The sequence below is a fragment of the Bufo bufo genome, chromosome 7 (genome assembly GCF_905171765.1).
Source record: "Bufo bufo chromosome 7, aBufBuf1.1, whole genome shotgun sequence".
Taxonomy (NCBI): Eukaryota; Metazoa; Chordata; class Amphibia; order Anura; family Bufonidae; genus Bufo; species Bufo bufo.
In genome coordinates, this window is record NC_053395.1 from 168,529,616 (window position 1) to 168,556,967 (window position 27,352).

At 44.0% G+C, this 27,352-nt stretch overlaps 1 protein-coding gene across 2 annotated transcripts in view; it reads left to right on the forward strand.

Moving 5' to 3' along the window:
• The window catches only part of IQCA1 (IQ motif containing with AAA domain 1), a 280,666-nt gene that overhangs the window by 48,059 nt on the left and 205,255 nt on the right, over nt 1–27,352 (forward strand). The gene's annotated exons all lie outside the window — the stretch shown is intronic.

Below are 27,352 nucleotides of genomic sequence, written 5' to 3' on the forward strand. Positions count from 1 at the left end.
ACAAAGTACCTCACCTGGTTTCATATGGTACTCCTCTTCAAGTCTTTTGTAACATTGTGATTATATCCAGTAACCGTAATAAATGTTGTCCCCTTATAATAGCACAAAAACCGTACCACATTGTATGGATTATATTAGCTCATCAATAACAAATTGGCAGGGGTCTGACTCCTGGCATCCCCAAGCAGTCCTTCACTTATTTCTTTTACTCACTTATATAGCGCTGACATATTCCGCAGTGCTTTAAGACATTGTCTGCTGTCCCCAACGGGGCTCACAATCTAAATTCGCTATCAGTGCGTCTTTGGACTGTGGCAGGAAATCAGAGTACCTGGAGGAAACCCTTGCAAATACGAGAAGAACATAGAAACTCCATGTTGCTCTTGGTCGGATATGAACCTTGGAAACCAGCGCCGCAAGACACCGGTGCTAACCACGGAGCCACCGTGCTGCACTCCAGTGTTTACCTGCAATCCGTCTAGACTAGTGGCGGTGCAGTGTAATTACAGATTCTTTTCTCATACAAATAGATAATCGGCAGGGATGCTAGGAGTTGGAACCTGGCCGATTGGATATTGATGATATATCCTGAGGATCAGTCATCAATATCATGACACTACACAACCCCTTTAAGCTGACCATATAGATAAAATAGCTATCTCCCCCAATATTCTCCCATAAACATGCATGCTCAACTCTCCCCCGCTTGAATATTTATTGACTAGAAGATTGCCAACATATCTGATCCTTTTTTCCCTGTCATTGGGGACAGTTATCGCTCCCAAAAGTCATTCAATTGTCATTGGATTCTGTTAACATTAAAAGGGAAGGGGTTGTGTCACTTCTGCATTTTTCATGTAGAGAAAGTTAAAACAAGCCAAGTACTAATGTATTGTTATTGTCCATATTGCTTCCTTTGCTGGCGTGATTTATTTTTCCATCACATTATACACGGCTTGTTTCTATGGTTACAACCACCCTGCAATCCAACAGTGGTGGTCGTGCTTGAACCCTATAGGAAAAAGTGACGGCCTCTCTGGTGGCCGGGAATGCGCATAGACTGGTGCTTTTTCCCCATAGTGTGCAAACACGGCCACTGCTGATGGATTGCAGGGTGGTCGTAACTAGTGCTGAGAAAATCAAAGTATTCAAAGTGGACTCTGATCCGAATTTCAGGGAAAATTCTATTTGCTGAACTTCCTCGTGCTTCGTGATAACGAATCAATTTTCCCTGAAATGTATTATTTTTAAAAAAAATACATACTCACCTCATCCGTTTCAGTGTGAAGAGGCCACCGCGGCCATCTTGATTGAAAATCCTGTGCGAAATTAGTTTTTTACCGATTAACCCCTGAAAGCCCTCATTTTTTATCTCAGATGCCGTGATCAGCGATGAACGCAGTATCTCAGAGGTTCAATGACGGGGGTGGCGCAATCGTCATTATGCCCACTACTCACAAAGAAACCAAGCTAATTTCTTTGTGAAATTAGCCGAAGCGGCAGAACTGAATTTTCCATAACTTCACTCATCTCTAGTCGTAACCATGGAAACGAGCAGTGTATAATGTGATGGAAAAATGAATCCAGCCAGCAAAGGAGGCAATATGGACGATCACAGTACATTAGTAAGTGCCTTGTATTAACTTCCTCTACATGATAAATGCCTTTTACTGATGTGTGACAACCCCTTTAATTGGATGTGTTTGGACATTTATACATATGAATGCGCACAATGGGCTGTCAGCCATGTTTCTGCAACCTAATGTAGCCTAATATTTTATATTCTGTTTTCACCTGTAACATTTATGGCCATGGCATCGTAGTGATTTACAAAGCTATGTACTGAATAACTGTGTACATCTTATCTGTGATGTATAACAGTATGTGTTCCCTCAGGCATATTAGCACTTATGACAGGATTTTGTCAGGTCGGTTTGCCTGTCAGCCAGGACCAGTTCATCCTTGTTTTCAAATTTTGAACTGGTTTCCTGCAGATCCGCCATGTTGCTACATAGACTGTACCATCAGGCATTTATAGTACGGGATAATCTGTCCCCCGGCTGCCATGCTCACAGTATGTGTCACTGTTGTTGAGGTAGGTCAGGACAGAACTTATGAGGTCTACAGACCAGCCTGAAGGACCGTGGCTATTTCTCCTCTTGTGACAGCCAACATCTAGCTGGTCAGTCCTCCTGACCTGAATGGTTCAGCTCAGATAGTCACAGCTGTAGGAGAAGGCAGTTGGGTACTAGGTTGGCCTCAGAGATGGACACAGAACATACCAATGACCTGCAGGTAGCACCCCATGAAACAATCACGGACCATGAGGTACCGTATACTGGACATGCCCCCATTCACCAGACCCTGCTGATACCACTGATGACCAGGTACTGGACCGTGAGCAACATGGTGAATGTGCATGTAGCTTCACATGTAGTTATTTGTTTGGAATTGGATCTTCATTCCCAAAAAAAATCTGACTTATCTGTGACACAGGGACATTAGGGGAGATTAATCAAAACTGGTGTAAAAGAAAAATGACTTGGTTGTCCATAGCAACCAATCAGATTCGACCTTTCATTTTCCAAAGAGGACCTGAAAAATGAAGGTGGAATCTGATTGGTTGCTATGGACAACTAAGCCATTTATCAGTTTTGATAAATCTTTCCATTGTATATAGAATATCAAAGTGCCCAAATACCTTCAATAGCTGTTAACAGAACGCTCATTTGGTTGACTGCTATCTCTACCGACTACCCCCCACCCCACCTTCCTACACACTCATTCTGCTCTGCATGTGTGTGTTTCCAATGGGGAAAGAGGAGAAAGCGTCTGACAGATGCCTCTGGTGGTGGCTTATCTCTTGGGAGAACAAAAGGGTCGGGCATTTAAATTCATTGCTCCCAATACTTGTAAAGGCAGAGTTGGACCCTTCTCATACATATTAGGTTATTGGCTGAAAATTGCACGGCCAGCCAACTAATGTGTATGAGGACATTAACAGAAAAGCATTATAATCAATATAATCCCACGCTATGGCTGGAAAAACTGCTTAGTCATTATCATAGACGTGTATTGAAACTCTATACAAGTCTATGGCAGACTGAAATTGTAACACTGTTTCTGTTTAGGCTGTGCTTCTCCACTCCACACAGCAATAAACTGTATATAAGGAGAGCAGTTAGAGTCGTTAGTTGCCTGCAGATAGGGTCCACTGTTTAGTAGTAGAGACTCTGCCAGACTGAATGAGTGACCAGAAGAGACAGGGATACTCTGCCACAGACCCTGAGTCACCACTCCCTTTGGCCACAAAGCCAGCCTTCTAAGAAAGAGAGGGACAGCTAGCTGAGGACTTTCCTCAGCACTAGTCATGAGCAAAGTTATCAAAAATTCGATTCGGCTGCTCCACCGAATTTCACAAAGAAACTCGATTCATTATGAATGACTTTGTCACGAAGCGCAATCCATAGTATGTAGTGGGCGCAATGACGGGAAACAGCGATTGCACCCGCCCCCGTCATTGAACCCCTCAGATGCCGCGTTCATTGCTGATGGTGGCATATAACATTAAAATTTAGACCTTTCAGGGGTTAATCAAGGTAAAAAAAATCCTACTCATTTTATTCATTTGCTCGCTGAGAGGCCATCACAGGCAGCTATCTTGATTGAAGAAATCGAGCAAAATCTTGCATGGTGACGTGATAATGTCCAGCAAGGGGATTTCACTGTGTGCAAGATTTCGCGCAGTCTCTTCAATCAAGATGGCCACGACGTGAGCAAACTGCCATTTCAGGAAAAATAGATTTGTTACCACAAAGAGCAAGGAAATTTGGCTTCGTGTCGAATTGAATTTTTTCTGAAATTCAGATCAAAGTCAGTTCGTTTGACTTCGATTTGCTCATCTCTACTCAGCACAAAACCTTCTTCTGCTAGGGAGGAGACTGGAGAAGCCAGCTCGGTGCCTTGCCTGTATTGTTTTGCACTTCAGTTCCTCCACTGGTTTACTCCAGAGCCCAGGCATGCTCAACCTGCGGCCCTCCAGCTGTTGCAAAACTACAACTCCCATCATTCCCTGACAGCCTACAGCTATCATCCTACAGAAGGGCATCATGGGAGTTGTAGTTTTACAACAGCTGAAGGGCCGCAGGTTGAGCATCCCTGCTCCAGACCCTGACTCTCTGGACTTATTTCCCATTGGGGTGCATCACGCCTTACCATCTCTTCTGGAGGGAAGCAACATGATCACCCAAATTTGTTTCCTACCGCAAATAATACTTAGCAAAAAATATGATGAATGCCTGGGGTTGCAGCACACATTTCAGGCAGCAGACTTTGCTGGCGGACTAAAATGCCTAATATTTCACTTTGCATCTGAGTAGTTTGCATCAAATGCCAGCCATCAGTTAAACAGGTTGGTTACATCCATGTCAGGAAATAAAATAGCATATAATTTATAATGCTTTGCCTTTCACATGACTGCGATCGGCGAGTCTCTTCACTTGTACAGTGCAGATTTCCCAGTCTAGTGTGCATGGCAGGTGTGATTTATAGAGTCACACTGACAAACCCGCACTTCTCCTACCATCTGATCCACTTTATCAGACCATCGAAAAACATTATGTTCCAGAGAGCAAGAGCGTCCAGTAGACTCTCTGGGCATTTGAGGATCTAATGTGCTGCAGCCGGGTTCCTCAATGGGGCTTTTAATAAGTTCATTGCCCTTCACGCCGGTTATATCTCCGTAAGACTCGCCTCTTATCCCATCTTTCACGAGAATGAGGAGATTTGAACACGGGACGCATGCTGCACCCATTAATTCAGCGAGGACCGAGAGAGATTTGCCAGAGTTATTTTTAAAGGTGAAATGTGTGTAGCGATCAGGAGCGTTCTGCCTCATTATATCACAGCCATTCCTCGATACGCCAGATTTGTTTAATAGGCGAGAATCAGTAGATTAAGCATTTATGACTAATCTTCCCTGGATATAAGCCTTGTATTATGTCTAACCTGGATAAATTATGGATCGTTAGGGCACTCACTGTTAAACGGCTCTTTTCTGTGGGTTATAACAGCCAGTGATGCAGAGGTGCTGATTATTCCTTTATTGCTGGAGGGGGGTAAAGATGAATACATATGATATATACACCCGCTCTGGTCATATACACGATGATTCGATTGTGGCTTGTTTCAGTGTTTTAAATGCCGGTGCATTAAATGGACATCTCTTGGTTTATTATTTTAATTGTGCAGCAGTCAGTAGATAGAACGGGGTCTTCTGGAATTTCTATGCTGATCTTTTCCCATGTCAGATAACTGATACACACAACTGTACAGTTACATTTCTGACCTGACATTGCTCTTCAGCTCTTTTTCCTGATGTAGGCAGAAATACTATCCTTTTTTATATTTTGGTAGGAACAATATTAGAGAGCAGGGAAGCCACCAAAAACCGCACAATGTAGAAATAAACAATCTGCTGATGATATACAAGAGCTTGATTGCTGACCTGCTGATCTAATTATATTATACTAGCAGAAAGACACGGCTTTGCACAAGTATATTTCAGCTATTTCATTTCATGTTTTTGTGTGGTTAAAAGATATCCACAGGGTCCCCCATAACAGTGACCTCCACAATGCCCCCTACTTAACAATGACCTTCACAGTGCCCTGCCCTCCTAACTGTGAACTCTATAGCGCCTCGCCCCCTCCACTGTGACCTCCACAGCACCCGCCCCCTTAACAGTAACCTCAACAGAGCCTCGCCCCTTAACAGTGACCTCCACAGAGCCCCACCCCTTTAACAGTGACCTCCATAGCATCTTGACCCTTAACTGTGACCTACACAGCACCCTATCACATACTCTCAGGAACTCCAACTGAGAGGTAGGAATTTGTACCCTTAGGCCTCTTTCACACGAGCGTGTCCGGATAAGGTCCGGATGCGTTGCGGCAAACCCGCGCGAGTAGGTACGCAATTGCAGTCAGTTTTGGCTGCGATTGCGTTCCGTTGTTCAGTTTTTATCGCGTGGGTGCAATGCGTTTTGCACGCGTGTGATAAAAAACTGAATGCGGTACCCAGACCCGAACTTCTTCACAGAAGTTCAGGTTTGGGTTCAAGGTTGTGTAGATTGTATTATTTCCCCTTATAACATGGTTATAAGGGAAAATAATAGCATTCTGAATACAGAATGCATAGTACAATAGGGCTGGAGGGGTTAAAAAATAATATATATATTTTTTTTTAACTCACCTTAACCCCTTAAGGACACATGACGTATCGGTACGGCATGTTTCCCGAGTCCTTAAGGACACATGACGTACCGGTACGTCATGTGTTGTTCCGATCACTGCCGTGCGGCCGGCTGTTATCGGAACAAGGTGCCTGCTCAAATCATTGAGCAGGCACCTCGGCTAAATGCGCGGGGGGGTCCCGTGACCCCCCGATGTCCGCGATCGCAACAAGCCGCAGGTCAATTCAGACCTGCGGTTTGTTGCGCTTTCTGCAGTTTCTGATCGCTGCGGTCCCTGACCGCGGCGATCAGAAACTTTAGTGTGGCGGAAATATATATTTATCACCCCCCCCCCCTGCACCTCTGAATGATTTTAGCCCGGTGGGAGGTGCAGGGGGGGTGTTGCGGGCGGTGGGGGCGGTGCGGGAGGCGGGCGGTGCGGCAGGCGGGATCGCGATCCCCCGCCCGCCTCCCATTGCATAATCGTTGGTGTAAAGTGGGTATACCAGGGTGCCAGCACATTGCTGGCACCCTGGTATAAACGGCTGACATCGGTGATGCGATGTCAGCCGTTTAACCCTTTCCATACAGCGGTCCGTACGGACCGCTGTATGGAAAAAGTTAACAGTAAGAGGGAGCTCCCTCCCTCTCCAATCGGGGGGCTGCTGTGCCTTTGCAGCCCCCCGATGGAGAGAGCCCCCAGACAGCCCCCCGCAGCCCCGTGCTCACCCTTCCCCGTCTGCGAAGTTCTGAGCAGACGGGGAAGGTTCCCATGGCAACAGGACGCCTGCTCTGGCGTCCTGCTGTCCATGGTGCTGAACAGATCTATGCTGAAAGCATAGATCTGTTCAGTGTAAGTAAAATACAGTACAGAACAATATATATTGTACTGTACTGTATTATACAGACATCAGACCCACTGGATCTTCAAGAACCAAGTGGGTCTGGGTCAAAAAAAAAGTAAAAAAAAGTGAAAAAAAAATAAAAATCAAAAAACACATTTATCACTGATTAAAAATTAAAAAAATAAAATTCCCTACACATGTTTGGTATCGCCGCGTCCATAACGACCTGATCTATAAAAAGGTCATGTTACTTTACCCGAACGGTGAACGCCATAAAAATAAAAAATAAAAAACTATGATGAAATTGAAATTTTGCCCACCTTACTTCCCAAAAAAAGGTAATAAAAGTGATCAAAAAAGTCGCATGTACGCCAAAATTGTAACAATCAAACCGTCATCTCATCCCGCAAAAAATGAGACCCTACTTAAGATAATCGCCCAAAAACTGAAAAAACTATGGCTCTTAGACTATGGAAACACTAAAACATCATTTTTTTTGTTTAAAAAATGAAATCATTGTGTAAAACTTACATAAATAAAAAAAAAGTATACATATTAGGTATCGCCGCGTCCGTATCGACCGGCTCTATAAAAATATCACATGACCTAACCCCTCAGGTGACCACCGTAAAAAAATAAAAATAAAAACGGTGTAAAAAAAGCCATTTTGTGTCATCTTACGTCACAAAAAGTGTAATAGCAAGCGATCAAAAAGTCATATGCACCCCAAAATAGTGCCAATCAAACCGTCATCTCATCTCGCAAAAAATGAGACCCTACTTAAGATAATCGCCCAAAAACTGAAAAAACTATGGCTCTTAGACTATGGAGACACTAAAACTTTTTTTTGTTTTAAAAATGAAATCATTGGGTAAAACTTACATAAATTAAAAAAATTGTATACATATTAGGTATCGCCGCGTCCGTGACAACCTGCTCTATGAAATTACCACATGATCTAACCTGTCAGATGAATGGTGTAAATAACAAAAAAAAAACGATGCCAAAAAAGCTATTTCTTGTTACCTTGCCGCACAAAAAGTGTAATATAGAGCAACCAAAAATCATATGTACCCTAAACTAGTACCAACAAAACTGCCACCCTATCCCGTAGTTTCTAAAATGGGGTCACTTTTCTGGAGTTTCTACTCTAGGGGTGCATCAGGGGGGCTTCAAATGGGACATGGTGTCAAAAAAACCAGTCCAGCAAAATCTGCCTTCCAAAAACCGTATGGCATTCCTTTCCTTCTGCGCCCTGCCGTGTGCCCGTACAGCAGTTTACAACCACATATGGGGTGTTTCTGTAAACTACAGAATCAGGGCCATAAATAATGAGTTTTGTTTGACTGTTAACCCTTGCTTTGTAACTGGAAAAAAAATATTAAAATGGAAAATCTGCCAAAAAAGTGAAATTTTTAAATTGTATCTCTATTTTCCATTAAATCTTGTGCAACACCTAAAGGGTTAACAACGTTTGTAAAATCAGTTTTGAATACCTTGAGGGGTGTAGTTTCTTAGATGGGGTCACTTTTATGGAGTTTCTACTCTAGGGGTGCATCAGGGGGCTTCAAATGGGACATGGTGTCAAAAAAACAGTCCAGCAAAATCTGCCTTCCAAAAACCAAACGGCGCACCTTTCACTCTATGCCCCGCTGTGTGGCCGTACAGTAGTTTACAGCCACATATTGGGTGTTTCTGTAAACGGCAGAGTCAGGGCAATAAAGATACAGTCTTGTTTGGCTGTTAACCCTTGCTTTGTTAGTGGAAAAAATGGGTTAAAATGGAAAATTAGACAAAAAAATGAAATTCTCAAATTTCATCCCCATTTGCCAATAACTCTTGTGCAACACCTAAAGGGTTAACAACGTATGCAAAATCAGTTTTGAATACCTTGAGGGGTGTAGTTTCTTAGATGAGGTCATTTTTGGGTGGTTTCTATTATGTAAGCCTCGCAAAGTGACTTGAGACCTGAACTGGTCCCTAAAAATTGTGTTTTTGTAAATTTCTGAAAAATTTCAAGATTTGCTTCTAAACTTCTAAGCCTTATAACATCCCCAAAAAATAAAATATCATTCCCAAAACAATTCAAACATGAAGTAGACATATGGGGAATGTAAAGTCATCACAATTTTGGGGGGTATTACTATGTATTACAGAAGTAGAGAAACTGAAACTTTGAAATTTGCTAATTTTTCCAAATTTTTGTTAAATTAGGTATTTTTTGGTGCAAAAAAAATAATTTTTTTGACTTCATTTTACCAGTGTCATGAAGTACAATATGTGACGAAAAAACAATCTCAGAACGGCCTGGATAAGTCAAAGCGTTTTAAAGTTATCAGCACTTAAAGGGACTCTGGTCAGATTTGCAAAAAATGGCCTGGTCCTAAGGTGTAAAAAGGCTGTGTCCTTAAGGGGTTAATCCACTTGTTCGCGCAGCCGGCATCTCTTCTGTCTTCTTCTTTGAGGAATAGGACCTTTGATGATGTCACTACGCTCATCACATGGTCCGTCACATGATCTTTTACCATGGTGATGGATCATGTGACGGACCATGTGATGAGCGTAGTGACGTCATCAAAGGTCCTATTCCTCACAGATGAAGACAGAAGAGATGCCGGCTGCGCGAACAAGTGGATTAAGGTGAGTTAATTTTTTTTTTCTTTTTTTTTTTCTTTTTTTTAACCCCTCCAGCCCTATTGTACTATGCATTCTGTATTCAGAATGATATTATTTTCCCTTATAACCATGTTATAAGGGAAAATAATAATGATCGGGTCCCCATCCCGATCGTCTCCTCACTTGCTTGCGGATGCTTGCGATTTTCACGCAGCCCCATTCACTTCTAGGGGGCCTGCGTTGCGTGAAAAACGCACAAAATAGAGCTTGCTGCGATTTTCACACAACGCACAAGTGATGCGTGAAAATCACTGCCCATGTGCACAGCCCCATTGAAGTGAATGGGTCCGGATTCAGTGCGGATGCAATGCGTTCACCTCACGCATTGCACCCGCGCGGAAAACTCGCCTGTGTGAAAGGGGCCTTAAGCAGACTCCTGCTAATTAAAAGCACCTGGGCCGAATGGTAAGGAGTGCTGATACCAGTAGGGGGAAGAACACTCACCTAAAGAATTATTAGGAACACCTGTTCTATTTCTCATTAATGCAATTATCTAGTCAACCAATCACATGGCAGTTGCTTCAATGCATTTAGGGGGGTGGTCCTGGTCAAGACAATCTCCTGAACTCCAAACTGAATGTCAGAATGGGAAAGACGGGCCGGTCTGAGTATTTCACAATCTGCTCAGTTACTGGGATTTTCACGCACAACCATTTCTAGGGTTTACAAAGAATGGTGTGAAAAGGGAAAAACATCCAGTATGCCGCAGTCCTGTGGGCAAAAATGCCTTGTGGATGCTAGAGGTCAGAGGAGAATGGGCCGACTGATTCAAGCTGATAGAAGAGCAACGTTGACTGAAATAACCACTCGTTACAACCGAGGTATGCAGCAAAGCATTTGTGAAGTCACAACACGCACAACCTTGAGGGGGATGGGCTACAACAGCAGAAGACCCCACCGGGTACCACTCATCTCCACTACAAATAGGAAAAAGAGGCTACAATTTGCACGAGCTCACCAAAATTGGACTGTTGAAGACTGGAAAAATGTTGCCTGGTCTGATGAGTCTCGATTTCTGTTGAGACATTCAAATGGTAGAGTCCGAATTTGGCGTAAACAGAATGAGAACATGTATCCATCCTCTGATGGCTACTTCCAGCAGGATAATGCACCATGTCACAAAGCTCAAATCATTTCAAATTGGTTTCTTGAACATGACAATGAGTTCACTGTACTAAAATGGCCCCCACAGTCACCAGATCTCAACCCAATAGAGCATCTTTGGGATGTGGTGGAACGGGAGCTTCGTGCCCTGGATGGGCATCCCTCAAATCTCCATCAACTGCAAGATGCTATCCTATCAATATGGCCCAACATTTCTAAAGAATGCTATCAGCACCTTGTTGAATCAATGCCACGTATAATTAAGGCAGTTCTGAAGGCAAAAGGGGGTCCAACACCGTATTAGTATGGTGTTCCTAATAATTCTTTAGGTGAGTGTAGATTATACATGACGTATTAAATATAAGAAAAAGAACTGGATCGCACATCCTCAATACTATGCTTTTATCTAACTGCTTCTCAGCATAATTAACATCGCTTCTCAGCGCAATATGTCGTATACCTTCCCCTATGCTGCATATTGTACATGAGGCATTAGTATACAATTTGATCAAAAGCATAGGCCCACTCACCGCGACAAGGTTGCCTCTTTGAATGGGACCCTAACCTAAATTTGGTGCAGCACTGCACGGCGACCACCAACGCAGCAGCACAGCCCCAATAGGCAGCAGGACCCAGAAGCCAAACAGCACCCCCGCTGTCTGGCGAAGCCACCTTGGCACTGGGCCCCACCAACCCATCAGGACAGCACCAAAGCAAAAAATGGCCGCTGTGCAGTACTGCACCATGTGAACAGGTGTGGAACCGACCCCATCACATTAACAGCGTTATAGTGGATAAAAGAACGCATGTTTGGTGTGCAACGGGACGAAGGAACACGTGCAAACAGGAAGGCACGCGGGAAGTTTGAATAGCATTATCAGTGCAAGTGGGGAGCAGCAAGAGCGGGCAAGATATGCTGATAAGACAGGGGTAAGTGCACAGCCCCACAGCTGCAGTCCGCTCCAACTGACTATAAATCCTTAATGAAAGGTAAGGGCTCCACCACCAGCCTCACAGCCAACAGCGCTCTTGTTAACAACTGACGGGTAAGCGCTGAAATACATAGACTATCAATATGAATGCTGCCTGCAACGTCTTTGAAAAATACTGCGCGATAAATGCTGCTTGAAAAATATATGCTGCGAATAATATAAGTGCCACTTGTAATTAAGTCCCAGTGTGAGTGTTATACGTGGAACATTCAGCGCTACAAGTGACTAATAGCTATAAGTAGAAATGTTACCGGCAAATTAGTATCAACATAAGCGCTACAAGTAGAGGCTCATTTTTCGTTTTTGTGATATAATTTACATAGAAGAAGGTTAAAGTTAAAAAAAGTGGAACCTTATGTGGACTGGATTAATTTTCAAAGGACGTTTAATCGCTTTTTTATTATTATTATTATTATTATTATTATTATTATTATTATTATTATTATTTTTTATATATATATATTTTTTTACATTTTCCCATTATGGATTCTGATTGAGATATATATTTTTTTATGAAGTACTTCACTTTTATCTATCATGAGCTGTGATCAAAACAAATTAATTGCGGACCTGCTAAGTACATGATTGTTGTCTGTTATTATCCATCCATTCATTTATTGTTTTTTATTATTTTATTTTATTTTTAACTTTATCCAAGGTGCGTAGCCATATCTTTCCAGAAGGTGGCATGTCTATATACATTTAAATTCAATACTTAGAAAATAATGGCACTATATAACAGGTTTTGTATAGGGGAGCGTGCTTTGGCAGGTATTGTACTTGGGAGCATGCTCTGGCCGGTACTGTATATGAGAGCATGCTCTGGCCGGTACTGTATATGAGAGCATGCTCTGGCAGGTACTGTATATGAGAGCATGATATGGTAGGTACTGTATATGAGAGCATGCTCTGGTAGGTACTGTATATGAGAGCATGCTCTGGAAGGTACTGTATATGAGAGCATGCTCTGGTAGGTACTGTATATGAGATTATGATATGGTAGGTACTGTATATGAGAGCATGCTCTGGTAGGTACTGTATATGAGAGCATGCTCTGGTAGGTACTGTATATGAGAGCGTGCTTTGGCAGGTATTGTACTTGGGAGCATGCTCTGGCCGGTACTGTATATGAGAGCATGCTCTGGCCGGTACTGTATATGAGAGCATGCTCTGGCAGGTACTGTATATGAGAGCATGATATGGTAGGTACTGTATATGAGAGCATGCTCTGGTAGGTACTGTATATGAGAGCATGCTCTGGAAGGTACTGTATATGAGAGCATGCTCTGGTAGGTACTGTATATGAGATTATGATATGGTAGGTACTGTATATGAGAGCATGCTCTGGTAGGTACTGTATATGAGAGCATGCTCTGGTAGGTACTGTATATGAGAGCATGCTCTGGTAGGTACTGTATATGAGAGCATGCTTTGGCAGGTATTGTACTTGGGAGCATGCTCTGGCCGGTACTGTATATGAGAGCATGCTCTGGCCGGTACTGTATATGAGAGCATGCTCTGGCAGGTACTGTATATGAGAGCATGATATGGTAGGTGCTGTATATGAGAGCATGCTCTGGTAGGTACTGTATATGAGAGCATGCTCTGGTAGGTACTGTATATGAGAGCATGCTCTGGAAGGTACTGTATATGAGAGCATGCTCTGGAAGGTACTGTATATGAGAGCATGCTCTGGCAGGTACTGTATATGAGAGCATGCTCTGGAAGGTACTGTATATGAGAGCATGCTCTGGCAGGTACTGTATATGAGAGCATGCTTTGGCAGGTATTGTACTTGGGAGCATGCTCTGGCCGGTACTGTATATGAGAGCATGCTCTGGCCGGTACTGTATATGAGAGCATGCTCTGGCAGGTACTGTATATGAGAGCATGATATGGTAGGTGCTGTATATGAGAGCATGCTCTGGTAGGTACTGTATATGAGAGCATGCTCTGGCAGGTACTGTATATGAGAGCATGCTCTGGCAGGTACTGTATATGAGAGCATGCTCTGGTAGGTACTGTATATGAGAGCATGCTCTGGAAGGTACTGTATATGAGAGCATGCTATGGTAGGTACTGTATATGAGAGCATGCTATGGTAGGTACTGTATATGAGAGCATGCTCTGGTAGGTACTGTATATGAGAGCATGCTCTGGTAGGTACTGTATATGAGAGCATGCTCTGGTAGGTACTGTATATGAGAGCATGCTATGGTAGGTACTGTATATGAGAGCATGCTCTGGTAGGTACTGTATATGAGAGCATGCTCTGGTAGGTACTGTATATGAGAGCATGCTCTGGCAGGTACTGTATATGAGAGCATGCTCTGGCAGGTACTGTATATGAGAGCATGCTCTGGTAGGTACTGTATATGAGAGCATGCTCTGGTAGGTACTGTATATGAGAGCATGCTCTGGTAGGTACTGTATATGAGAGCATGCTCTGGTAGGTACTGTATATGAGAGCATTCTCTGGGAGGTACTGTATATGAGAGCATGCTCTGGTAGGTACTGTATATGAGAGCATGCTCTGGTAGGTACTGTATATGAGAGCATGCTCTGGTAGGTACTGTATATGAGAGCATTCTCTGGGAGGTACTGTATATGAGAGCATGCTCTGGTAGGTACTGTATATGAGAGCATGCTCTGGTAGGTACTGTATATGAGAGCATGCTCTGGTAGGTACTGTATATGAGAGCATGCTCTGGTAGGTACTGTATATGAGAGCATGCTCTGGTAGGTACTGTATATGAGAGCATGCTCTGGTAGGTACTGTATATGAGAGCATGCTCTGGTAGGTACTGTATATGAGAGCATGCTATGGAAGGTACTGTATATGAGAGCATGCTCTGGCAGGTACTGTATATGAGAGCATGCTTTGGCAGGTATTGTACTTGGGAGCATGCTCTGGCCGGTACTGTATATGAGAGCATGCTCTGGCCGGTACTGTATATGAGAGCATGCTCTGGCAGGTACTGTATATGAGAGCATGATATGGTAGGTGCTGTATATGAGAGCATGCTCTGGTAGGTACTGTATATGAGAGCATGCTCTGGCAGGTACTGTATATGAGAGCATGCTCTGGCAGGTACTGTATATGAGAGCATGCTCTGGTAGGTACTGTATATGAGAGCATGCTCTGGAAGGTACTGTATATGAGAGCATGCTATGGTAGGTACTGTATATGAGAGCATGCTATGGTAGGTACTGTATATGAGAGCATGCTCTGGTAGGTACTGTATATGAGAGCATGCTCTGGTAGGTACTGTATATGAGAGCATGCTCTGGTAGGTACTGTATATGAGAGCATGCTATGGTAGGTACTGTATATGAGAGCATGCTCTGGCAGGTACTGTATATGAGAGCATGATATGGTAGGTGCTGTATATGAGAGCATGCTCTGGTAGGTACTGTATATGAGAGCATGCTCTGGTAGGTACTGTATATGAGAGCATGCTCTGGAAGGTACTGTATATGAGAGCATGCTCTGGAAGGTACTGTATATGAGAGCATGCTCTGGCAGGTACTGTATATGAGAGCATGCTCTGGAAGGTACTGTATATGAGAGCATGCTCTGGCAGGTACTGTATATGAGAGCATGCTTTGGCAGGTATTGTACTTGGGAGCATGCTCTGGCCGGTACTGTATATGAGAGCATGCTCTGGCCGGTACTGTATATGAGAGCATGCTCTGGCAGGTACTGTATATGAGAGCATGATATGGTAGGTGCTGTATATGAGAGCATGCTCTGGTAGGTACTGTATATGAGAGCATGCTCTGGCAGGTACTGTATATGAGAGCATGCTCTGGCAGGTACTGTATATGAGAGCATGCTCTGGTAGGTACTGTATATGAGAGCATGCTCTGGAAGGTACTGTATATGAGAGCATGCTATGGTAGGTACTGTATATGAGAGCATGCTATGGTAGGTACTGTATATGAGAGCATGCTCTGGTAGGTACTGTATATGAGAGCATGCTCTGGTAGGTACTGTATATGAGAGCATGCTCTGGTAGGTACTGTATATGAGAGCATGCTATGGTAGGTACTGTATATGAGAGCATGCTATGGTAGGTACTGTATATGAGAGCATGCTCTGGTAGGTACTGTATATGAGAGCATGCTCTGGCAGGTACTGTATATGAGAGCATGCTCTGGCAGGTACTGTATATGAGAGCATGCTCTGGTAGGTACTGTATATGAGAGCATGCTCTGGTAGGTACTGTATATGAGAGCATGCTCTGGAAGGTACTGTATATGAGAGCATGCTCTGGTAGGTACTGTATATGAGAGCATTCTCTGGGAGGTACTGTATATGAGAGCATGCTCTGGTAGGTACTGTATATGAGAGCATGCTCTGGTAGGTACTGTATATGAGAGCATGCTCTGGTAGGTACTGTATATGAGAGCATTCTCTGGGAGGTACTGTATATGAGAGCATGCTCTGGTAGGTACTGTATATGAGAGCATGCTCTGGTAGGTACTGTATATGAGAGCATGCTCTGGTAGGTACTGTATATGAGAGCATGCTCTGGTAGGTACTGTATATGAGAGCATGCTCTGGTAGGTACTGTATATGAGAGCATGCTCTGGTAGGTACTGTATATGAGAGCATGCTCTGGTAGGTACTGTATATGAGAGCATGCTATGGAAGGTACTGTATATGAGAGCATGCTCTGGCAGGTACTGTATATGAGAGCATGCTTTGGCAGGTATTGTACTTGGGAGCATGCTCTGGCCGGTACTGTATATGAGAGCATGCTCTGGCCGGTACTGTATATGAGAGCATGCTCTGGCAGGTACTGTATATGAGAGCATGATATGGTAGGTGCTGTATATGAGAGCATGCTCTGGTAGGTACTGTATATGAGAGCATGCTCTGGCAGGTACTGTATATGAGAGCATGCTCTGGCAGGTACTGTATATGAGAGCATGCTCTGGTAGGTACTGTATATGAGAGCATGCTCTGGAAGGTACTGTATATGAGAGCATGCTATGGTAGGTACTGTATATGAGAGCATGCTATGGTAGGTACTGTATATGAGAGCATGCTCTGGTAGGTACTGTATATGAGAGCATGCTCTGGTAGGTACTGTATATGAGAGCATGCTCTGGTAGGTACTGTATATGAGAGCATGCTATGGTAGGTACTGTATATGAGAGCATGCTATGGTAGGTACTGTATATGAGAGCATGCTCTGGTAGGTACTGTATATGAGAGCATGCTCTGGCAGGTACTGTATATGAGAGCATGCTCTGGCAGGTACTGTATATGAGAGCATGCTCTGGTAGGTACTGTATATGAGAGCATGCTCTGGTAGGTACTGTATATGAGAGCATGCTCTGGAAGGTACTGTATATGAGAGCATGCTCTGGTAGGTACTGTATATGAGAGCATTCTCTGGGAGGTACTGTATATGAGAGCATGCTCTGGTAGGTACTGTATATGAGAGCATGCTCTGGTAGGTACTGTATATGAGAGCATGCTCTGGTAGGTACTGTATATGAGAGCATTCTCTGGGAGGTACTGTATATGAGAGCATGCTCTGGTAGGTACTGTATATGAGAGCATGCTCTGGTAGGTACTGTATATGAGAGCATGCTCTGGTAGGTACTGTATATGAGAGCATGCTCTGGTAGGTACTGTATATGAGAGCATGCTCTGGTAGGTACTGTATATGAGAGCATGCTCTGGTAGGTACTGTATATGAGAGCATGCTCTGGTAGGTACTGTATATGAGAGCATGCTATGGAAGGTACTGTATATGAGAGCATGCTCTGGAAAGTACTGTATATGAGAGCATGCTATGGTAGGTACTGTATATGAGAGCATGCTCTGGCAGCTACTGTATATGAGAGCATGATATGATAGGTACTGTATATGAGAGCATGCTCTGGCAGCTACTGTATATGAGAGCATGATATGGTAGGTACTGTATATGAGAGCATGCTCTGGTAGGTACTGTATATGAGAGCATGCTCTGGCAGGTACTGTATATGAGAGCATGCTCTGGCAGGTGTTATATGTGGAAGTAGTTGGGAGCATGCTCTGGCACGTGTTGTAGTTGGAAGCATGGTTTGGTAGGTGTTCTAGTTGGGAGCATGTCCTGACAGGTGTGTATGTGGGAGCAGGCTCCGGCAGGTGTTGTATATGGGACCATGCTCTGGTAGGTATTGGAGCTAGGAGTATGCCTTGACAGCTGTTGTATACACAAGCAGCCTCTGGCAGGTGTTATATATGGAACCATTCTCTGTCTGGCACTTGCAATAAAGTAACTTTTTGATACAGTATGAATGGGTGGGGGTATTCTTTGACAGTCACTGTGTAAATGGGCAGGTGGGTATTTGCCTTGTTAGACTGAGGGAAGGGTATGCTACAGGAGAGGGATGGTTGTGCTGCAAAAGAGAAGAGAAAAGTAATAGCTGAAAGAGGCCTTCTTAATATTTTGGGGTAGAAAAGGAAAAATTTGTTTATGAGTTAGGGAGCGCTAAGAGTCATGTAATAATCACTGCATAGTGCTATTCTTTGGTCACTGCATGGCAGTATTATACATTCACTGTAAAGTGGTATTATTCTGCCAAGGGAGCTAACAAGCTTACTGCATATTGTTTTAGTATGAACTTCAATGTATTAGTCACATGCACTACCATTCTAGCGTGTCTATAGCTCCGAACTGGAGGACAATAGGGACTATGGGGGTCATTTATTAAGACTGGCATTTTAGACGCCGGTCTTAATAAGCCCCTGCGCTGGTGGTTGATCCGCCAAAGTTATGTACATAACTTCGGAGTATCCAGCACCGGTCTAAATCGAAACCAGCTTCCTCGCTGTCTTACATTTAGACAATTTAGACATTTGGACAAATGATGAATGTGACGGGCTTATTGGCCCGTCCCGTTCCCCACCCACACCACGCCCACTTTTTTAGACCTGGCATAAGCTGGGAAAAGTAGCATATTGCAGCGCAAATAACCTTTGCAGCGCAATCTGTGCCATAAGTACGTCTAATATATGCGTATTTCCGATCGTAAATGACCCCAATATATGCCGTATGCAAAAACTGTCCACTGTGTGAACACGTCCTTGGCTTGCTTTTTTGTTAGGCCTCATGCACACGAACGTGCAATTTGCGGCGGCCGGGATGAATCGAGACCCATTTAACTTGAATGGGTCTGTGATCTGTCTGCACCGCAAAAAGTTCTATTTTTCTTCGGTGCAGAGGCACGGAGAGAAACACAACGGAAGCACTCCGTGCCTCCGTTCCACATCTCCGTGATTGCGGACCCATTCAAATGAATGGGTCCGCATCCATGATGCGGAGTGTACACGGGCCGGTGCCCGTGCATTGCGGACCCGCCGTATGCGGGCCGCAATACAGCCGCGGGCATGCAACGTTCGTGTACAAGTGGCCTTAGTCTACTGGGGTTTCTTTGCTCAAGGAATGAAACAGCTTGATCATATCCAGTTTGGCTCCACTTCTCTGTGGTCAAATTGACAAATTATTCCTAGTATTTAACCTAAAGGGTGTGTTCACACTCAGAGATTTAGCAGTATAACATGTTCAGATTTTTTTTTGGGGGGGGGGGGCGTGTGGGGGGGGGCTAGAAAAAACTCTCTTTCATGGAAAAGATTAGTGGTTAAATTGTCACCCCATAGCCAAATCAATGACTGTCTGGACTGGCAGAACGGTCTAGATGGCTGCGTACTTCACAAGGCTTTATAAGAGCAGGTGCATTCATAAAACAAATTAGGAGGATGTGTTGAGCCGTACATTCTCTGTCTGGATGTGAATTCCACATCTGAGGCTTTTTCTCCCCACCCTGTGGTTTTTTGTTACTTCTCTGCAAGTCACTTTTTTGTCAATGCCTTTATGTTTTCCCGCAGAAATCAAAGATGAAAAAAAAAACATACAGTCTGCACTCTGCAACGCTTACTTGTGCTCATAAAATGAGTAACTGTGACTGTGCCGGCTGTTCCAACATCAATGTGAGCTGTGAAAGAGTCATTAGCTTCCTTATACCATGGGGATTGCCTTATTTAGGCAGTGTTCACATGTTAGCTTCAGGCTGGTGTCGCACATAGGGTTTTTTGTGTTTTTATGTCATTTTGAGTTTTTTGGTGCATATTTTTGTTGGCATTTTTTAGGCAAAAACACCATCTCCAGATGTTGTATGAAAGTCTAGGAGAAATAGTAAAGGCACAAACATGTTTTATGCATTTATTTATTTTTTTGGTGGGGGGGGGTCAATGTCTAGTGTAACACATCGGCAACAGGGGGATAACTTGTGAGATCGATGGTGTACCGAGGAATAATAAACAGTTAGTTCTTTACTCACAGTTTTGACGCTCCCTGGGCGGGAGAAGGGGAGAACAGCACTAGATTCTCCGGGGCACACTATATTACAGGGGACACCGGCCAGGTGGTGATCGAGGTGCCCTTGATGGTGATTGGGTTTCTGAGTGCTTGTACGGCTGGGCCCCTGACTTAGGTAATGTCGTAACGCCAACATCTTGATGGTGCAAAATGATGAGAGTGATTGTAGTATGGAGATAGAAGAATGAGGCAGGGTTTGAATCCAACTCAGAACTGTACTGTAACCAGGATCTTGTCAGCAATTTACATCTAGTTATAAAACTTTCTCTTATGAACATGCAGGTTGGATGTGGCAAATCCCAGTAACAGGCTGTACATGTAGTTATGTCTCAGGCTATAGTAAGAGGTTGTGTACTCACTGATATTCAGCTCTTTGCCTTGCTTCAGTCTCAGTAAAGGTAGTTCAAGTCTTTGTCTTCTACACACATATCCTATCTGTCCTTGAAGTAACGGTGAGGCTGCTGGAAGCTAATAAACCCTCACCTTATTACAAAGGCGCCTAAAGCCTAGAATAATGGCTTTGTCCTTCCTTTGTCTTTCCGCAATAAACTTAGTAAAATCCACTTGACACTCTGGAAGAGTAGACGGTAGAATACAGACTTCACCTCTGCCTATTTTCCTGGCTTGACACTGAGACCATGTATTGGCTCCTCTGGGCCGTGGAGCCCAAGAGAGAGCTGAGAGGAGAGGGGTCCTCTCCTTCCCCCTTGCTCCTCACTCCTCCTCCTCCTGCTTCCACATTCTAAGGCTAGGTTCACACCTGAGTGTTTTACAGCGCGTTCCTACGCGCTGTAAAACGCTCAACAGGCAAAAAACAATGTTTCCCTATGGGCATGGTTCTCACCTGAGCGTTTTACAGCGCGTACGAACGCGCTGTAAAACGCCCTACGCCCCAAGAAGGACAGGAGCTTCTTTGGGGCGTATTGTCGCGCGTAACACCTCTGTTTTTCATTGTACGCCTCTGTGGTCAATAGCAAGAACACGCGTACGACGCACGTTTCCAAAACACAAAAACGCCCCAAAATACGCCTCATAAACGCCCGATAAAAACATCTGTAAACAGCGCTTATCGAAACGCTCAGGTGTGAACCCAGCCTAACTCCAACTACTTAACTAGGCCTGAACTGTGCTATATATACTGTGGTGCTACCCCCATCTAGTGGTGGAATGTGTGTAATGCACCTAACAGCCTGGTAACAGAGATTCTACATAAGAACGAAATACAGCATGATATATCATATGACATAACAAGCTTTTGCAGTACCCACATACACTAGTCCCCCACTAGCATTTTTCCCTCATTCGGTTTTTCTCCAGTATACCTCCATATTTTTTTTTTTCAGCTTCAAAAACACATGTACAATGTATGTTGGTGTTTTTAATGGTGTTTTTTTTTTTAACAATTTCAATACTTTGTTCCTATACGGCTCTATAGAAGTGAGCCGTAAAGGGTCACATACTTTCCTCTAAAAAACAACTAAGCATACAAAATGTCTATTAACGGCAGGTACTAAAACACACTATGTGGGAAAAAAACACCTTAAGGCCTCATGCACATGACCGTAGTTCAGGTCCGCATCCGAGCCGCAAATTTTGCGGCTCGGGTGCGGACCCATTCACTTCAATGGGGCCGCAAAAGATGCGGACAGCACTCTGTGTGCTGTCCGCATCCTTTGCTCCATTCCGTGGCCCCGCAAAAAAAATATAGCATGTCCTATTCTTGGTCGTTTTGCGAACAAGAATAGGCATGTCTACAATGGGCCGTCCATTCCGTTCCGCAAATTGCGGATCCGCGGTTTGCAGACCCCAAAAACGGAACGGTCGTGTGCATGTAGCCTAAATGCTACAAAAAACAACGATCAAGTCATTTTAGTCAAAAAACAAACAAAACTCCAAGATAAAAAAAATGTGGATGAAGGAACCTTTAGGGTCCATTCACACGTCCGCAATTCTGTTCCGCATTTTGCGGAATTGCGGACCCATTCATTTCTATGGGGCCGCACGATGTGCTGCCCGGATCCGGAATTGCGGACCCACACTTCCGGGTCCGCAATTCCCTTCCCGAAAAAAATAGAACATGTCCTACAAGAATAGGCATTTTCTATTAAGTGCCGGCGATGTGCGGTCCGCAAAATGCGGAACGCACATCGCCGATGTCCGTGTTTTGCGGATCCTTAGGGTGATGTCCCACACAGCTTTTTGTGGTAATTTCAATAAATTTTTTGTGGCTAAAGCCAGAAGTGGGTTGGAAGGAAATAAGAAATACAGAGGAACGACTTCTTCTTCCTGCTGGGTCCACTTTTGGCTTTGGCAAAAAAAAACTGCATCAAAAGCTGGCCCCAAAATCTCCATGCAACTTCACAGGTTTTTTTCTGGACTAGAATATTGATGATCTATATTGATTCCCATATGCCGCCATACAGGGTCCTCAGCAAACAACCTTTCAGTGTGCATGAGCCCCGAACATCCATCTTGAGATGAATGGAAAAAAAGGAAAAGGAGTTCTGAAATATATAAATTACCATCTGTATTGTCTAATTAAAGGGGTTATGACATGGTTGATGTAAAAAGAGAAAATCTAGCAATAGACCATGGACGCATTGAAGTCAATTGGTCCGCAAAACAAAACAATGGAGGCAACACAGATGTTACATGGACTGCAAAATACATACAGCCAGGGGTGTTGCTAGGGTCTCAAAAGATCCGGGGCCCAAGCCCCAATGAATATGGCCCAGTTCTCTAAGTCGTCCCCCCTCCCCCACACATCGCATTTTGCTGTACTTGCTATACAGCAGCACATACCTGTTACATTCAGGGCCTCCCAGGTGATGTCTCCTCTGATGTAGATCTTCTTTGCCATCATCTTCTCCATTCGATCCATACAACTTCTCTCAGCCGCCTCGTCTCTGCAGAGTATGACGCACAGACATCTTAGCTTCCTCACTTTTCTATCATCATCCCCCAACCTGGAGCCCCACAGTGTTTTCCTGCTGCTTGCTTTGCTCCACATTACTCCAAAATTCTATCCTGAAGAAATATGAGTGCCCCCCATAGTAATAGTTCTCCTCATAGTCCCACCAATAATAATTCCCTTCTAGAATGCCCTCATTAGTAATACTGCCCCCTACAGTACCCCCAACAGTGATAATGCTCCCCAAGAATGCCCCCATTATTAGAAGAGCCCTCTAGTATTAATAATACCCTCACAGAGCCCCCAGTAGAAATATGCCCCCCCCCCTATTGTTCCCCCAGTGGTAATAAAGCTCTCTACAGACCCCTCAGTAGTAATAAGGCCCCCCATAGTACTCTTAGTAGAAATAAGGCGGATCTATAAGTCCCTCCTATAGAGCCCCCAGTAGTAATAAGAACGCCTATAATGTCCCCTGGATTTGCCCCTGCGGTTATATTCCTCCCTTAACCACTTCAGCCCCCTTAGCTTAAACACCCTTAATGACCAGGCCACTTTTTACACTTCTGACCTACACTACTTTCACCGTTTATTGCTCGGTCATGCAACTTACCACCCAAATGAATTTTACCTCCTTTTCTTCTCACTAATAGAGCTTTCATTTGGTGGTATTTCATTGCTGCTGACATTTTTACTTTTTTTGTTATTAATCGAAATTTAACGATTTTTTGGCAAAAAAATGACATTTTTCACTTTCAGTTGTAAAATTTTGCAAAAAAAACGACATCCATATATAAATTTTTCTCTAAATTTATTGTTCTACATGTCTTTGATAAAAAAAAATGTTTGGGTAAAAAAAAATGGTTTGGGTAAAAGTTATAGCGTTTACAAACTATGGTACAAAAATGTGAATTTCCGCTTTTTGAAGCAGCTCTGACTTTCTGAGCACCTGTCATGTTTCCTGAGGTTCTACAATGGCCAGACAGTACAAACACCCCACAAATGACCCCATTTCGGAAAGTAGACACCCTAAGGTATTCGCTGATGGGCATAGTGAGTTCATAGAACTTTTTATTTTTTGTCACAAGTTAGCGGAAAATGACGATTTTTTTTTTTTTTTCTTACAAAGTCTCATATTCCACTAACTTTTGTGACAAAAAATAAAAACTTCTATGAGCTCACTATGCCCATCAGTGAATACCTTGGGGTGTCTTCTTTCCAAAATGGGGTCACGTGTGGGGTAGTTATACTGCCCTGGCATTCTAGGGGCCCTAATGCGTGCAAAGTAGTTTGAAATCAAAATCTGTAAAAAATGGCCGGTGAAATCCAAAAGGTGCTCTTTGGAATGTGGGCCCCTTTGCGCACCTAGGCTGCAAAAAAGTGTCACACATCAGGTATCGCCGTACTCAGGAGAAGTTGGGCAATGTGTTTTGGGGTGTCATTTTACATATACCCATGCTGGGTGAGATAAATATCTCGGTCAAATGCCAACTTTGTATAAAAAAATGGGAAAAGTTTTCTTTTGCCAAGATATTTCTCTCACCCAGCATGGGTATATGTAAAAAGACACCCCAAAACACATTGCCCAACTTCTCCTGAGTACGGGGATACCAGATGTGTGACACTTTTTTGCAGCCTAGGTGGGCAAAGGGGCCCACATTCCAAAGAGCACCTTTCAGATTTCACCGGCCATTTTTTACAGATTTTGATTTCAAACCACTTCTCACGCATTCGGCCCCTAGAATGCCAGGGCAGTATAACTACCCAACAAGTGACCCCATTTTGGAAAGAAGACACCCCCAGGTATTTTGTGATGGGCATAGTGAGTTCATGGAAGTTTTTATTTTTTGTCACAAGTTAGTGGAATATGAGACTTTGTAAGAAAAAAATTAAATAAAAAATCATCATTTTCCGCTAACTTGTGACAAAGAAATTCTAGGAACTCGCCATGCCCCTCACGGAATACCTTAGGGTGTCTTCTTTACAAAATAGGGTCACTTGTGGGGTAGTTATACTGCCCTGGCATTCTAGGGGCCCTAATGTGTGGTAAGTAGGTAAATGACCTGTGAAATCCGAAAGGTGCTCTTTAGAATGTGGGCCCCTTTGCCCACCTAGGCTGCAAAAAAGTGTCACACATGTGGTATCGCCGTATTCAGGAGAAGTTGGGCAATGTGTTTTGGGGTGTCTTTTTACATATACCCATGCTGGGTGAGATAAATATCTCGGCAAAAGACAACCTTTCCCATTTTTTATACAAAGTTGGCATTTGACCAAGATATTTATCTCACCCAGCATGGGTATATGTAAAATTACACCCCAAAACACATTGCCCAACTTCTCCTGAGTACGGCGATACCAGATGTGTGACACTTTTTTGCAGTCTAGATGCGCAAAGGGGCCCACATTCCTTTATGAGGGCATTTTTAGACATTTGGATCCCAGACTTCTTCTCACGCTTTAGGGCCCCTAAAATGCCAGGGCAGTATAAATACCCCACATGTGACCCCATTTTAGAAAGAAGACACCCCAAGGTATTCAATGAGGGGCATGGCGAGTTCATAGAATTTTTTTTTTTTGGCACAAGTTAGCGGAAATTGATTATTTTTATTTTTTTTCTCACAAAGTCTCCCTTTCCGCTAACTTGGGACAAAAATTTCAATCTTTCATGGACTCAATATTCCCCTCAGCGAATACCTTGGGGTGTCTTCTTTCCGAAATGGGGTCAGATGTGGGGTATTTATACTGCCCTGGCATTCTAGGGGCCCTAAAGCGTGAGAAGAAGTCTGGAATATAAATGTCTAAAAAATTTTACGCATTTGGATTCCGTGAGGGGTATGGTGAGTTCATGTGAGATTTTATTTTTTGACACAAGTTAGTGGAATATGAGACTTTGTAAGAAAAAAAAAAAAAATCCGCTAACTTGGGCCAAAAAAATGTCTGAATGGAGCCTTACAGGGGGGTGATCAATGACAGGGGGGTGATCAGGGAGTCTATATGGGGTGATCACCCCCCTGTCATTGATCACCCCCCTATAAGGCTCCATTCAGATGTCCGTATGTGTTTTGCGGATCCGATCCATGTATCCGTGGATTCGTAAAAAACATAAGGACATCTGAATGCAGCCTTACAGGAGGGTGATCAATGACAGGGGGGTGATCAATGACAGGGGGGTGATCAGGGAGTCTATATGGGGTGATCACCCCCCTGTCATTGATCACCCCCCTGTAAGGCTCCATTCAGACGTCCGTATGTGTTTTGCGGATCCGATCCATGTATCCGTGGATCCGTAAAAAACATACGGACATCTGAATGCAGCCTTACAGGGGGGTGATCAATGACAGGGGGTGATCAATGACAGGGGGGTGATCAGGGAGTCTATATGGGGTGATCACCCCCCTGTCATTGATCACCCCCCTGTCAGGCTCCATTCAGACGTCCGTATGTGTTTTGCGGATCCGATCCATGTATCAGTGGATCTGTAAAAATCATACGGACGTCTGAATGGAGCCTTACAAGGGGGTGATCAATGACAGGGGGGTGATCAGGGAGTCTATATGGGGTGATCACCCCCCTGTAAGGCTCCATTCAGACGTCTGTATGTGTTTTGCGGATCCGATCCATGTATCCGTGGATCCGTAAAAAACATACGGACATCTGAATGCAGCCTTACAGGGGGGTGATCAATGACAGGGGGGTGATCAATGACAGGGGGGTGATCAGGGAGTCTATATGGGGTGATCACCCCCGTCATTGATCACCCCCCTGTCAGGCTCCATTCAGACGTCCGTATGTGTTTTGCGGATCCGATCCATGTATCAGTGGATCTGTAAAAATCATACGGACGTCTGAATGGAGCCTTACAAGGGGGTGATCAATGACAGGGGGGTGATCAGGGAGTCTATATGGGGTGATCACCCCCCTGTAAGGCTCCATTCAGACGTCTGTATGTGTTTTGCGGATCCGATCCATGTATCCGTGGATCCGTAAAAAACATACGGACATCTGAATGCAGCCTTACAGGGGGGTGATCAATGACAGGGGGGTGATCAATGACAGGGGGGTGATCAGGGAGTCTATATGGGGTGATCACCCCCGTCATTGATCACCCCCCTGTAAGGCTCCATTCAGACGTCCGTATGTGTTTTGCGGATCCGATCCATGTATCCGTGGATCTGTAAAAATCATACGGACGTCTGAATGGAGCCTTACAGGGGGGT